Source organism: Convolutriloba macropyga, chromosome 1, assembly GCF_964194025.1.
Source record: "Convolutriloba macropyga chromosome 1, txConMacr16.3, whole genome shotgun sequence".
NCBI classification, from domain to species: Eukaryota; Metazoa; Xenacoelomorpha; order Acoela; family Convolutidae; genus Convolutriloba; species Convolutriloba macropyga.
Genome location: NC_134468.1, coordinates 22,284,658 through 22,299,578, shown reverse-complemented (window position 1 = coordinate 22,299,578; position 14,921 = coordinate 22,284,658).

Here is a 14,921-nt window from a genome sequence, read left to right as displayed (position 1 = left end):
GTTTGTTGTTTTTCTTCAGTGAAGAACGTTTTTGAGCTTACCCTTAACAGTTTCAGGTAGAAATGAAGACCTTATTTTGTCCCAAAGATGTTTACACCTGTGAGAACACAAATTTCTTGTTAATAGGTGCTTATAAATTCCCAAAATACGTCCTTACCGCAAACAGAAGAATTGACACTTCTTTGGAAGTAACACTTAGCCTGCTAACAATTAAATATATTAAAAAATGAAAACCATTAATTTTTTTTGCAAGACTTTTGCAATTTTTGAAACATCCCATTAATAAGGAATGAACAGACCTTAATAGATACACTATTGACAGATTTAGAGTCAAAATTTGAGCTGGGGAACTGATGACGCCAATTTTAATTTTCTAGCCGAGATTTTTTCCTATGAGAGGACCCAAAATTCTAAAAGTAGGATATAGATTAAAATTTAACGATCAGTTGGTTCGTAGACATCGAACATGGTATTTGTTGTAAGCAGAAGTTTCTTATCAGGAGTATGCAGTTTTCTCCAGTACAAGAGCGTTTTGGAGCTTGTCCTTAATCATCTAATAAAAAAATGAAGCCTTTATTTCATCCAAAGATGTTGACATGATTGTGAACACAAACTTCATGTCAATAGGTGGTTATAATTTCTCAAAAGTGCGCTTACATCAAACAAGAGAAACGACACATATTTGGACGTAACAGCTACCCTGTTATCAATTAAAACTAAAAGAAACAGAAAACCGTTAAAAAAATTTTTCTTTAAAATTCTTGCAATATTTGAATCCTCTCATCAATAGGTAATAAAACGGACCTTAAAAGATAAATTATTGAGAGAGTTAGAGTCACACTTGAGTTGGGTATCTCAGACCAATTGTCGATTTCTAGCTGAGAATTTCACCTATGAAAATACCAAAAGTCTAAAAGCAGGATATAGTCTAAAGTTAAATGAATCATCTGGTTCGTAATCATTGAACATGGTCTTTCTTTGTCAGTGGTCCATTTTTATCACAATTTTCCTTTTTTCAGTACAAGAAAGCTTTTGAATTTGTCCCCAATAATTTATGGTAGAATTGAACCGCTATTTTTGACCAAAAAACTTTTATACGATCGCAAACACGAAGTTAATGCAATGGGTGCTTGTAAGTAGGATATAGAGTAAAATTAAACAATCAGTTGGTTCGTAAACATCGAACATGGTGTTCTTTTGTAAGCAGAAGTTTTTTATCAGTAGTTTGCTGTTTTTTCCAGTACAAGAGCGTTTTCGAGCTTGTCCCTAATCATCTAAGGTAGAAATGAAGCCTTTATTTCATCCAAAGATGTTGACATGATTGTGAACACAAACTTCATGTCAATAGGTGGTCGTAATTTCTCAAAAGTGCGCTTACATCAAACAAGAGAAACGACACATATTTGGACATAACAGCTACCCTGTTATCAATTAAAACTAAAAGAAACAGAAAACCGTTAAAAAAATTTTTCTCTATAATTCTTGCAATATTCGAATCCTCTCATCAATAGGTAATAAAACGGACCTTAAAAGATAAATTATAGAGAGTTAGAGTCACACTTGAGCTGGGTATCTCAGACCAATTGTCGATTTCTAGCTGAGAATTTCACCTATGAAAATACCAAAAACCTAAAAGCAGGATATAGTCTAAAGTTAAATGATCCATCTGGTTCGTAATCATTGAACATGGTCTTTCTTTGTCAGTGGTCCATTTTTATCACAATTTTGCTTTTTTCAGTAGAAGAAAGCTTTTGAGCTTGTCCCTAGTAATGTATGGTAGAATTGAACCGCTTATTTGGACCAAAAAACTTTTATACGATCGCAAACACGAAGTTAATGCAATGGGTGCTTATAAGTTGGATATAGAGTAAATTTAAACAATCAGTTGGTTCGTAAACATCGAACATAGTGTTCTTTTGTGAGCAGAAGTTTTTTATCAGTAGTTTGCTGTTTTTTCCAGTACAAGAGCGTTTTCGAGCTTGTCCCTAATCATCTATGGTAGAAATGAAGCCTTTATTTCATCCAAAGATGTTGACATGATTGTGAACACAAACTTCATGTCAATAGGTGCTCGTAATTTCTCAAAAGTGCGCTTACATCAAACAAGAGAAATGACACATATTTGGACATAACAGCTACCCTGTTATCAATTAAAACTAAAAGAAACAGAAAACCGTTAAAAAATTTTTTCTCTAAAATTCTTGCAATATTCGAATCCTCTCATCAATAGGTAATAAAACGGACCTTAAAAGATAAATTATAGAGAGTTAGAGTCACACTTGAGCTGGGTATCTCAGACCAATTGTCGATTTCTAGCTGAAAATTTCACCTATGAAAATACCAAAAGTCTAAAAGCAGGATATAGTCTAAAGTTAAATGATCCATCTGGTTCGTAATCATTAAACATGGTCTTTTTTTGTCAGTGGTCCATTTTTATCACAATTTTGCTTTTTTTTCAGTAGAGGAAAGCTTTTGAGCTTGTCCCTAGTAATGTATGGTAGAATTGAACCGCTTATTTGGACCAAAAAACTTTTATACGATCGCAAACACGAAGTTAATGCAATGGGTGCTTATAAGTAGGATATAGAGTAAATTTAAACAATCAGTTGGTTCGTAAACATCGAACATGGTGTTCTTTTGTAAGCAGAAGTTTTTTATCAGTAGTTTGCTGTTTTTTCCAGTACAAGAGCGTTTTCGAGCTTGTCCCTAATCATCTAAGGTAGAAATGAAGCCTTTATTTCATCCAAAGATGCTGACACGATTGTGAAACCAAATTTAATGTCAATAGGTGGTTATGATTTCCCAATAAAACGTCCTTGCAACAAAGAGAAGAGTTGACACTTCTTTAAATGTAACACTTAGGTAGTTATCAAATAAAATTATAATAAAATGTAAATCATTAAAAAAAATTTTTGCAAGATACTTGCAGTATATGAATCTTCTCATCAAAAAGGCATAAACAGAACTTATAGATAAATTATTGACAGAGTTAGAGTCACATTTTGAGCTTAGGAACTGAGGCTAATTGTAGTTTTATAGCTGAAATTTTGACCTATGAGAATATGCAAAAGTCTAAAAGTAGGATATAAACTAAAGTTAAACAATCCAGCTGGTTCGTAACCCTTGAACATTGTTATATTTTTTGTCAGCAGAAGGTTTTTTATCAGAAGTGTGCTGTTCTTTCAATTGCAGGAGAGCTTTCGAGCTTGCCCTTAGTCATCTAAGGTAGTGATGAAGCACTTATTTTGTGCCAAAGATGTTGACACGATTCTGAAAACAAACTTAATGTCAATAGGTGATTATAATTTCTTTAATTAACTATAATAAATTGCATTTTAAAAAAACTCTTTTGCAGGATTCTTGCAATACTTGAATACCCTCATCAATAGGTTATAAATAGACCTTCATAGATAAATATTTTACAGAGTTCGAGTCAAATTTTGCTCTTGGTACCTGAGACCAATCGTAGTTTTCTAGCTTAGATTTCGACCTCTGAGAATAACTAAAAGTCCAGAAGTAGGATACAGTCTGAAGTTGAACAATCCAGCTGGTTCGTAACCATTGAATATGGTTTTATTTTTTGTCAGCAGATATTTTTATCATTAGTTAGCTGTTTTTGTCAGTACAGGAGCATTTTCGAGCTTTCCCTCATTTATCAAAGGTAGAAAAGAAGCCCTTACTTTGTCCCAAATGTGTTTACACGGTTGTGAACACAAACTTGAGGTCAATAGGTGCTAGCAATTTCCCAAAAGAACCTTCTTACAAAAATCAAAAGAATGGGCACTGCTTTGAATGTAACACTTGACTGTTATCAATTAAAACTAAAAAAAATGAAAACCATTAAAAATTTTTTTTTTGCAAGATGCTTGCAATATCCGATTCCCCCATCAATAACGCATACACAGACTTAATAGATTAATTATTGAAGGATTTAGAGTCAAATTTTGAGCTGGGGAACTGATGACGCCAATTTTAATTTTCTAGCCGAGATTTTTTCCTATGAGAGGACCCAAAATTCTAAAAGTAGGATATAGATTAAAATTTAACGATCAGTTGGTTCGTAGACATCGAACATGGTATTTGTTGTAAGCAGAAGTTTCTTATCAGGAGTATGCAGTTTTCTCCAGTACAAGAGCGTTTTGGAGCTTGTCCTTAATCATCTAATAAAAAAATGAAGCCTTTATTTCATCCAAAGATGTTGACATGATTTTGACCAAAAAACTTTTATACGATCGCAAACACGAAGTTAATGCAATGGGTGCTTGTAAGTAGGATATAGAGTAAAATTAAACAATCAGTTGGTTCGTAAACATTGAACATGGTGTTTTTGTTGTCAGCAGATAATTTTTATCATTAGTTTGCTGTTTTTTTAGTACAAGAGTGTTTTTGAGCTTGCACTTATTCATCAAATGTAGAAAAGATGCCCTTACTTTGTCCCAAATATTTTTACACAATTGTGAACACGAACTTGATGTCAATAGGTGCTAGCAATTTCCCAAAAAAACAGAAGAATTGACACTGCTTTGGATGTAACACTTAGCCTGTTATCAATTAAAACTATAGCAAATTGAAAACCAATGAAAAAGTTTTTTTGAAAGACTCTTGAAATATTTGATCCTCTCGTCAATAAGATATAAACAGACTTAATAGATAAATTTTTGAAGGATTTAGTGTCAAATTTCTAGCTTGAGAACTGAGGCTAAAGTTAGTTATCTAGCTGAAATGCTGACCTGTAAGAATACCCGAAAGTCTAAAACTAGGATATAGACTAAAATTTAAAAATCAGCTGGTTCGTAAACATCGAACATGATGTTTTTTGTCAGAGGCAATTTGTTTCAGTAGTTTGGTGTTTTTCCACTACAAGAGCGTTTTCGAGTTTTTCCCATAATCATCAGTGGTAAAAATAAAGACCTTATTTTGTCCCAAAGGTGTTTACACTATTGTGAACATGAACGTCATGTCAATAGGTGCTAATAATTTCCAAAAAACGTCTTTACAGCAAACAGAGTTGACACATCTTTGGATGTAACAATTAGCCTTTTATCAATTGAAATTAAAAGAATTTGGAAACCATCAAAAACAATTTTTGCAATATTTGAATTCCTTTATTAATAAGGTATACACAGATTTAATAGATAAATTATTCAAACAGCTAGAGTCAATTTTGAGCTGGGGAATTGAGGCCAAATTTAATTTTTTAGCTGAGATTTTGTACTATGAGAATACCGAAAAGTCCAAAAATAGGACAAAGACTAAAATTTAACAGTCCGGCTGGATCATAAAAATTGAACATGGTGTTATTTTTTGTCAGCAGGTAGTTCTTATCAGTAGTTTGCTGTTTTTTTCCAGTACAAGAGCTCTTTCAAGCTTGCATTTAGTCATCTTAGTTAGAAATAAAGCCCTTATTTTGTCCCAAAGTTGTTTACAAAATTGTGAACAAAAACCGCATGTCAATAGGTGCTAAAAATTCCGAAGAATATCCTTATAGCAGACAGAAGAATGGATTTTCCTTTGCATGTAACAATTAGCCTGGTATCAATTAAAAACATACAAAATTGAAAACCATTAAAAAATTTTTGCAAGATTCTTTGACAAAGTAAGAGTCGAAATTTGAGCTCGGGAACTGATGACGCCAATTTTAATTTTCTAGCCAAGATTTGTTTCTATAAGAAGACCCAAAATTCTAATAGTAGGATATAGATTAAATTAAACGATCAGTTGGTTCGTAAACATGGAACATGGTGTTTTTTTGTAAGCAGAAATTTTTTATCAGTAGAATGCTGTTTTTTTCAGTATAAGAGCGTTTTGGAGCTTGTCTTTAATCATCTAAGGTAGAAATGAAGCCTTTATTTCGTCGAAAAATCAATAGGTGTTTATATCGAAAGAACACAAACTTCATGTCAATAGGTCGTTATACTTTCTCAAAAGTGCGCTTTCATCAAGCAAGAGAAGAGACATATATTTGGACGTAACAGCTACCCTGTTATCAATTAAAACTAAACGAAACAGAAAACCGTTAAAAAAATTTTCTCTAAAATTCTTGCAATATTCGAATCTTCTCATCAATAGGTAATAAAACAAACCTTAAATGATAAATTAACGAGAGAGTTAGTGTCAAACTTGAGCCGGGTATCACAGACCAATTGTCAATTTCTAGCTGAAAATTTGACCTATGAGAATACCAAAGTCTAAAAGCAGGCTATAGTCTAAAATTAAACGATCCAGCTGGTTCGTACTTCTTGAATTCGTTTTTTTGTCAGTAGATAATTTTTTTTATCAGTATTTGCTGTTTTTTCCAGTACAAGAGCGTTTTCGAGCTTGTCCTTAATCATCTAAGGTAGAAATGAAGCCTCTATTTCATCCAAAGATGCTGACACGATTGTGAACACAAATTTCATGTCAATAGGTGGTTATGATTTCCCGATAAAACGTCCCTGCAATAAAGAGAAGAATTGATACTTCTTTGAATGTAACACTTAGCTAGTTATCAAACAAAATTCTAATAAAATGTAAATCATTAAAAAATTTTTTTGCAAGATACTTGCAGTATATGAATCTTCTCATCAAAAAGGTATAAACAGACCTAATAGATAAATTATTGAGAGAGTTAGAGTCAAAATTTGAGCTTGGGAACTGAGGCCAGTTTTAGTTTTATAGCTGAGATTTTGACCTATGGGAATACACAAAAGTCTAAAAGTAGGATATTGACTAAAATTAAACAATTAATTTGGTTTAATTAATAAATGACACCAAACATGGTGTTATTATTATCAGCAGATGATTTTTATCAGTACTCTGCTGTTTTCGCCAGTAGCGCTCTCGAGTTTGTCGTTAATCATAATAAGGTAGAGATGACGCCTTTTTTGTCCCAACGATTTTTACACGACTGTGAACACGAACTTCATATGAATAGGTGTTTATAGTTTCCCAAAACACCGCCTCTACAGCAAATAGACGAATTGACAGTTCTTTGGATGTAACACTTAGCCTGTTATCAATTAATATTATAGAAACAGAAAAATTTTTTTTGCAAGATTTTGGCAATATTTGAATCTTCTCAGCAATAGGTTATAAACAGAGCTTTATAGATAAAATATTGATAGAGATGGAGTAAAATTTTGAGCTTGGGAACTGAGGCGACTTTTATTTTTCTACCTGAGATTTTGAACTATGAGAACAACCAAAAGTCTAAAAGTAGGATATAGACTAAATTTAAACGATCCAGCTGGTTCGTACTTCTTGAATTTGTTTTTTTTTGTCAGCAGATAATTTTTATAAGTAGTTTGCTGTTTTCGCCAGTACGCGAGCCCTTTTGAGCTTGTTCTTAATCTTCTAACGTAGAAATGAAGCCTTTATTTCATGCCAAAGATGTTTTCACGAGTGTGAACACAAACTTCATGTCAATAGGTGCTCATAATTTCTCAAAAGTGCGCTTACATCAGAAAGAGAAACGACATATCTTTGGACGTAACAGCTACCCTGTTATCAATTAAAACTAAAAGAAACCGAAAACCGTTAAAAAAATTTTTTCTGCAAAAATCTTGCAATATTTGAATCCTCTCCTCAATAGGTAATAAAACAGACCTTAAAAGATAAATTATTGAGAGAGTTAGTGTCAAACTTGAGCCGGGTATCACAGACCAATTGTCAATTTCTAGCTGAGAATTTGACCTATGAGAATACCGAAAGTCTAAAAGCAGGAGATAGTCTTAAGTTAAATGATCCAGGTGGTTCGTAAGCATTGAACATGGTCTTTCTTTGTCGGTGGACAATTTTTATCACAATTTTGCTTTTTTCCAGTACAAGAAAGCTTTTGAGCTTGTCCCTAATAATGCATGGTAGAATTGAACCGCTTATTTTGACCAAAAAACTTTTATACGATCGCAAACACGAAGTTAATGCAATGGGTGCTTGTAAGTAGGATAAAGAGTAAAATTAAACAATCAGTTGGTTCGTAAACATCGAACATGGTGTTTTTTGTAAGCAGAAATTTTTTATCAATAGTTTGCTGTTTTTTCCAGTACAAGAGCGTTTTCGAGCTTGTCCCTAATCATCTAAGGTAGAAATGAAGCCTTTATTTCATCCAAAGATGCTGACACGATTGTGAAACCAAATTTCATGTCAATAGGTGGTTATTATTTCCCGATAAAACGTCCCTGCAATAAAGAGAAGAATTGATACTTCTTTGAATGTAACACTTAGCTAGTTATCAAACAAAATTATAATAAAATGTAAATCATTAAAAAATTTATTTGCAAGATACTTGCAGTATATGAATCTTCTCATCAAAAAGGTATAAACAGACCTAATAGATAAATTATTGACAGAGTTAGAGTCAAATTCTGAGCTTGGGAACTGAGGCCAGTTTTAGTTTTCTAGCTGAGACTTTGACCTATGAAAATAACCAAAAAGTCTAAAAGTGGGATATAGACTTAAATTAAACAATCCAGCTGGTTCGTACTTCTTGAATTTGTTTTTTTTGTCAACAGATAATTTTTTTATCAGCAGTTTGCTGTTTTCGCCAGTACGCGAGCGCTTTCGAGCTTGTACTTAATCATCTATCGTAGAAATGAAGCCTTTATTTCATGCCAAAGATGTTTTCACGAGTGTGAACACGAACTTCATGTCAATAGGTTCTCATAATTTCTCAAAAGTGCGCTTACATCAAACAAGAGAAACGACATATCCTTGGACGTAACAGCTACCCTGTTATCAAATAAAACTAAAAGAAACCGAAAACTGTTAAAAAATGTTTTCTGCAAAATTCTTGCAATATTTGCATCCTCTCCTAAATAGGTAATGAATCAGACCTTAAAAGATAAATTAATGAGAGAGTTGGTGTCAAACTTGAGCCGGGTATCACAGACCAATTGTCGATTTCTAGCTGAGAATTTGACCTATGAGAATACCAGAGTCTAAAAGCAGGATATAGTCTAAAGTTAAATGATCCAGCTGGTTCGTAAACATTGAACATGGTCTTTCTTTGTCAATGGTCCATTTTTATCACAATTTTGCTTTTTTTCAGTACAAGGAAGCTTTTGAATTTGACCCTAATAATATATGGTAGAATTGAACCGCTTATTTTGACCAAAAAACTTTTATGCCATCGCAAACACGAAGTTAATGCAATGGGTGCTTGTAAGTAGGATAAAGAGTAAAATTAAACAATCAGTTGGTTCGTAAACATCGAACATGGTGTTTTTTGTAAGCAGAAATTTTTTATCAATAGTTTGCTGTTTTTTCCAGTACAAGAGCGTTTTCGAGCGTGTCCTTAATCATCTAAGGTAGAAATGAAGCCTTTATTTCATCCAAAGATGTTGACACGATTGTGAACACAAACTTCAAGTCAGTAGGTGGTTAAGATTTTCCGATAAAACGTCCTTGCAACAAAGAGAAGAATTGAACATTCTTTGTCAGTGGACCATTTTTATCTCAATTTTGCTTTTTTTGCGGTACAAGAAAGCTTTTGAGCTTGTCCCTAATAATGCATGGTGGAAATGAGCCGCTTATTTTGACCAAAAAATTTTTATGCGATCGCAAACACGAAGTTAATAAAATGGGTGCTTATAATTCCTCAAAAAATATCCATCAAACAAAAGAAAAATTGACACTGCTAATTGACAAAAACCGTCTGGTTTTCTTTGCTTTGGTCTCCTTTGTTTATAAATGGGTCTGCTTTGTAAGAATTCTTTTTTAAAACAACAACAAAAAAACGCAAACATTATCAAAATTTCACAAAATTTTTTCAAAACACCAAATTTAACAAACCAGGAGGCATTTTGGCGTGAGCAGAGAAAATTTTGGCTTTCTTTGATGTAAAACCAATTCAATCAATTTTCAAATTGTTTACGAAAAACATTTTAGGTGACTTGAAGGCTAAGTAATGTGCTTTTACACATAAATTTCCAACCTCGCTCATCCACATTTTTTTATTTAATAGTCTTCCAAAGGAGAAAAACATCGAAAACCTCTAAAGTTTCACATAACATTCAACAAACAAATAAATTTTCGAAAAAGATGCTGGATTAGAAGACCGACGAAACGAGCCGTTAATGATGCCTGACTGGACAATAATACAATTAAGATAACAGCAAACAATAGTAAACTAAACTCTATTTAAAAAAACCAATAACAACAAAATGAATATGCATTCAGATAAAACCTGAATTCAACAACGTAACCTGTACTTCATTAGACCTTTCAGGAAAAGCATCAAAAATCTTGAATTTCGAATTTTTTTGACAATTTGGCAAGTGCAAGGGTTTAGTAATTTGGCAATGGAACAATAAACCTCAGAAATGCGAACGAACCCAAAATTCACACTGTTTTACGAAAATTCGTTGTAATAAGCCAAGAAACGATTAGATGAAAGTGAACCCAATAAAAATATTGGATGACCAGAAAAAAGATGCAACGTTGATTCACTAGAGATAAGAGGCGACCTGTCAAAACAGACACCAAATTAGAAAAAATGACAGAAATAAGATAAATGAGACAAATATGAAAAATCAGCGACTCTTAAAACAAATATATTCAAAATTTCAAACAAACCATAGCCTTTCAAAAAAAATTGAAAACATTTGAAAATCATTTGAAAATCAGGAAATAAACCAGTTGTGCTTCTTATTGATGAGACTGAGTAATAAAAGCACAGAGAAAAAATGTCAATAGAACTCAAAATTTCACAGACCCTTGACAATTTAAAGTTCAAAAAAATTGCTTTTGTCTCCTTTGGCTTTAAGTGGGCCTTTTTTTAAAGGGTCTTTGTGAAGAAGACAGCAAAACAAACAACAAAATTTGAATACCACAAAATTCATCTAAGAACTCTTTTTAAGCTCTACATCATCAAAAAAGCGAAATAAACACCAGAAATTTTGTCTGTGGAAACAAGAAGATGATGAGCTCAGTCAATAATGAGGCTATATTCATTGCTGACAACACCGAGAACGAAAATCGAGATCAGAAAAATTCTTCAAAACATGATTAATGGCAAATCATTACAACCGTTAGCTATTGACTGAAATAAATATTTAGATTAAATAAAGCATTCATTGAAGCAAATATGGCATTTGATTGACAAAAATATACCGTATGGCAACAAAAAGAACGGTAATAAGAGGCAAAAACGAGAAAAACAAAAAAAATGTGCGAGAGAACGGTTTTGCAGCTGTTGAAACTATAAGCTGTTCACTGCAATCTTTGAAGGTTCTTTTTTGCTTTGGCTCAACGCCAGTCGTACTGTTCCTTACTTTGATATTTTGAAAAGGAACAAATAACCTCCCTAATTACAGTTAAATGTGGAAATATTACAAAAACTTGTATGAAAGTTTTTGTTAAGAAAGTTGAGAAACACTGTTATTTACTTCACTTGGAATAAACTTTGCCTTGTATGTATACAGACTGAGCTAAATGTGGACAGAAATAAGATGAAAATTATTGCCAAACTTTAAAATTTTTTTTGATAGCTTTTTTAATAGCAAATATAATCAAAGTCACAAGAAGCATTAGATAACAATTGAAAGCATTGTATAGGTTCAACTGTAGTGCCTAAACGCCCACTTGGATTTTGATTAATACGACAAAATCATGAGGCTGCAAAAAGATTGACAAGGGGAGATATTACTAACGAAATCAGTTAAAGTTTACAAAAACACATAGTCAAAGCCATAAACACAACGTGTTTTTTCCTGAAGACGTAATAGTTATGTTTGGACTTCTTTTGTTGTTATAAGGATCTGTCTTTAATTGAGCCTTGATTTGAAATCATTTTTCTTGTTAGTCAATAAAAACAAAAAAAAAAGCGGAAAATATCATGAAAAAGGCCGCGCCCCAAAAAAATTCCGATTAATTATTGATTGTAAGAATCCATGATGAGTCAAAACCTGGCCTTTATTTGCTTTGCGTCCAACTGAAACATTTTATTTTTTCGTATGTAATATATGTATGCGAATTAAATCGAATAATAAACGAATTTTTTCAAGGAAGCAAAAAAACCATCAAAATTTCAAATTCGGAGGAATCCTTTAGGAAAAGGAGGGACATTTTTTGAGGAGTTCTCAAAGATTGTGACAGCAGATGTTTGGTCTCTACTTCCGGCATATTTAAACAAATTGGGATTTAATAAAAAGGTATTTGGAGCCATTTTTGATTAAAAAACGCTAAATTTTGAAAAAAGTTCAGAAAACATTCTAACCAAAAGACTTAGCTAAAACCAATCTGCAAGCCTCATCGATCCTTACAAGTGGAACCAATAACAATGTTGTTAACTTTTTTAACAAATCTTAGCAAGATTGACGATAATTTGTTCAAGAATCACGGAAACATAGAAATTAAAACAACGGAATTTGATCTTCTATATACAAAAGTTTAAACCTCGCTTTATTTTAAACTCACTGTAGAGAACGAAAAACGAAAAATCTTTTCAGTTCTGTATTCTACCCTGAACGGGCTTTTTAATGATACCAGTCTTTATTCTCTTAGATGAATATATCGATTGGCGAAAATTGACTGAACAAAACAAACCCTTTGAGAATATAGTTCCTCCCCCCACAAATCATTGTTGTCATATGTTGTGTACCTTTTTTATGCAATATGTTTGCTTGGCCATTCTTGCACTACAATTTTCATTAGCTTGCTTCAGAGATTTGACTATTTGTCACTATTGATTTTTCGAATATAGTAGATATAGATAATTTGTTAGTTGAAAACTCAAAAAAAATTCTGCATTTTTGATAATAAACGAGTAAAGCTAGCAAAAAAACGTTAAAGTTTTAATTACAGAGCACTCTCAGCGGAACTGAAGTATGACTGGCCCCCTTCTGTGTCTACAAAGATTGTATTAGTGTTGTTTGGGGGTGTAGTGCCGGCAAATTTTATCAAAGTGGACTGAATATAGCTTATTTCGTGCTTCTTTTGATGAAAAAGGCGGAATTTTGAAATTTTTATCCAAAGTTTTTGACCAAAAAAATTAAATCAGAATAATCAACAAGGCTTGTTTGTCCTTAAAAGTTAAATCAACGACACTATTCTTAAAAATTTCAACAGTATTTAGCAAAACTGACGTGAAATTAGGCAAATTTTTTGCAAAATGTGAATAAAACAACGTGAATTCACTCTACTTTTTCAGAAGTTTAAACCTCGATAACTCCTTGAAGAAAACAAAAATTGAAAAAATCTTTTTAATTCCATATTCTACGCTGGACGAGCTTTCTAATGATACCAGTCTCAACTCTCTACGATGAATATATCGATAGGCGAAATTTGACTGAACAAAACAAACCCTTTGAGTATATAGTTCCTCCCCCCACAAGTGGGTCGGAACAAATCATTGTTGTCATATGTTGTGTACCTTTTTTATGCAAAATGTTTGCTTGGCCATTCTTGCACTACAATTTTCCTTAGCTTGCTTCAGAGATTTGACTATTTGTCAGTAGATAAATAGGGTAAACAGGTAAATCGAAGCTTGCGAGGAAGCAGTATTTCATAGATAGTTTTAAATTTTGGTTAGTTTGAACACCCCCAACCTCAACTTTTGCCACCTCTTCAGCTTTTGCGGCTGACATTTTTTGCTCCGTTTGGGTTATATAATTTAGTGTCACAAATTTTTGAACGAGTAAAAATGCAATATCTTTTGACTGAAAAAAATCGAGATCGACAAATTAGACACAAGGAATAATCAACGAATGCAACGAACGTTATCGAGGTCTCAACTTTGGGTCTCAGGAAGACATCGGAAGGCAATAAAAGTAAAAAAGTACTAAAAGACGTGAAATTTATCGTGCCTCAAAAATCAGCTTAACTCGGGTGAGAATGTTGAGATTTGTTAATTTGCTGCATCAGAGAATTCAGTCGGCGTAGTATTATTCGGGCAGCGATTTTAGAGGAATATATTTGATGCAATCTTGATCAGATGTGGAATTAGTTAAGTTAGGGACGAGTTTGATGGATCAAGTAGGTGTTGGTTCCATTTCTCAGAGAATATTTAATGGGCAATGTAATAAATACATTTTCCAATTGCGGCAACGAATTCAATTTATATATAGTTAGCTTGGTTAAGCATATCACCGGACCTTTTAAAGAAGTTTTATTTAGTGGATGTATGTCTGAGAGAACTGCTTGTAGGTTTGGATATTGCGTGATCATAGATCTGCATGGTAACTTTTTTAGTCTGGACATTAACTGTAGTGGAAACAACCCATGGGCACAACTCAGCACTCTGGGCGTAAGTCTGGCTGTAGACCGCCAAGCATCACAAAGTTCATCTCTGCCAGATAAAAAGTAATCAACTCAAAAACATCTATCAAGAGCAGATTGTAGTGACTACTCATACGGAAAACGTTTTTTTTTTCAAAACTATAAATCAAAAGGTTTAAGTGAATTCAGAAAAAACAGAATCAACTCAAAGAAAATATGGGCAAATATTATATCTCCCCTAGTCACGACCAAATATGGCTATTTTATAGGAATTCGGCAGATTGCCGCAGAAAAATGACTATCGTTCAAATTCTGGCAAATTCTTTTTTCTTTGTTTTTTGCCAAAATTACCCAATTGTTCTGTTCTCAGGTCTTAAAAATCACTTCGAGTTATTCTAAATAAGCAACTGAACTGGGGGAGAAAAGAATATTTCAATAGAACCAAATTTGACAGGACCACTGATCTCAAACACAAAATCTTACCAGTAGAATACCTCATAAAGTATCGGGTAATTATATATTTTATAAAGCTTCTAAAACCAGATTAACAGCTTTCGATAAACTCTAGTTAGCCACCTTAAGTGCTAAAATGAATGACCGTACAAACAAGCTGCCATTTAGAGCAAACCAAAAAAAACAAATATAATGAAAAACTGTTTTTTTTTAAAAAAAAAAAAGAAATTGGCTGGTATAACGATTTACCTCTCGCCTTGAGGCGGAATATCCTT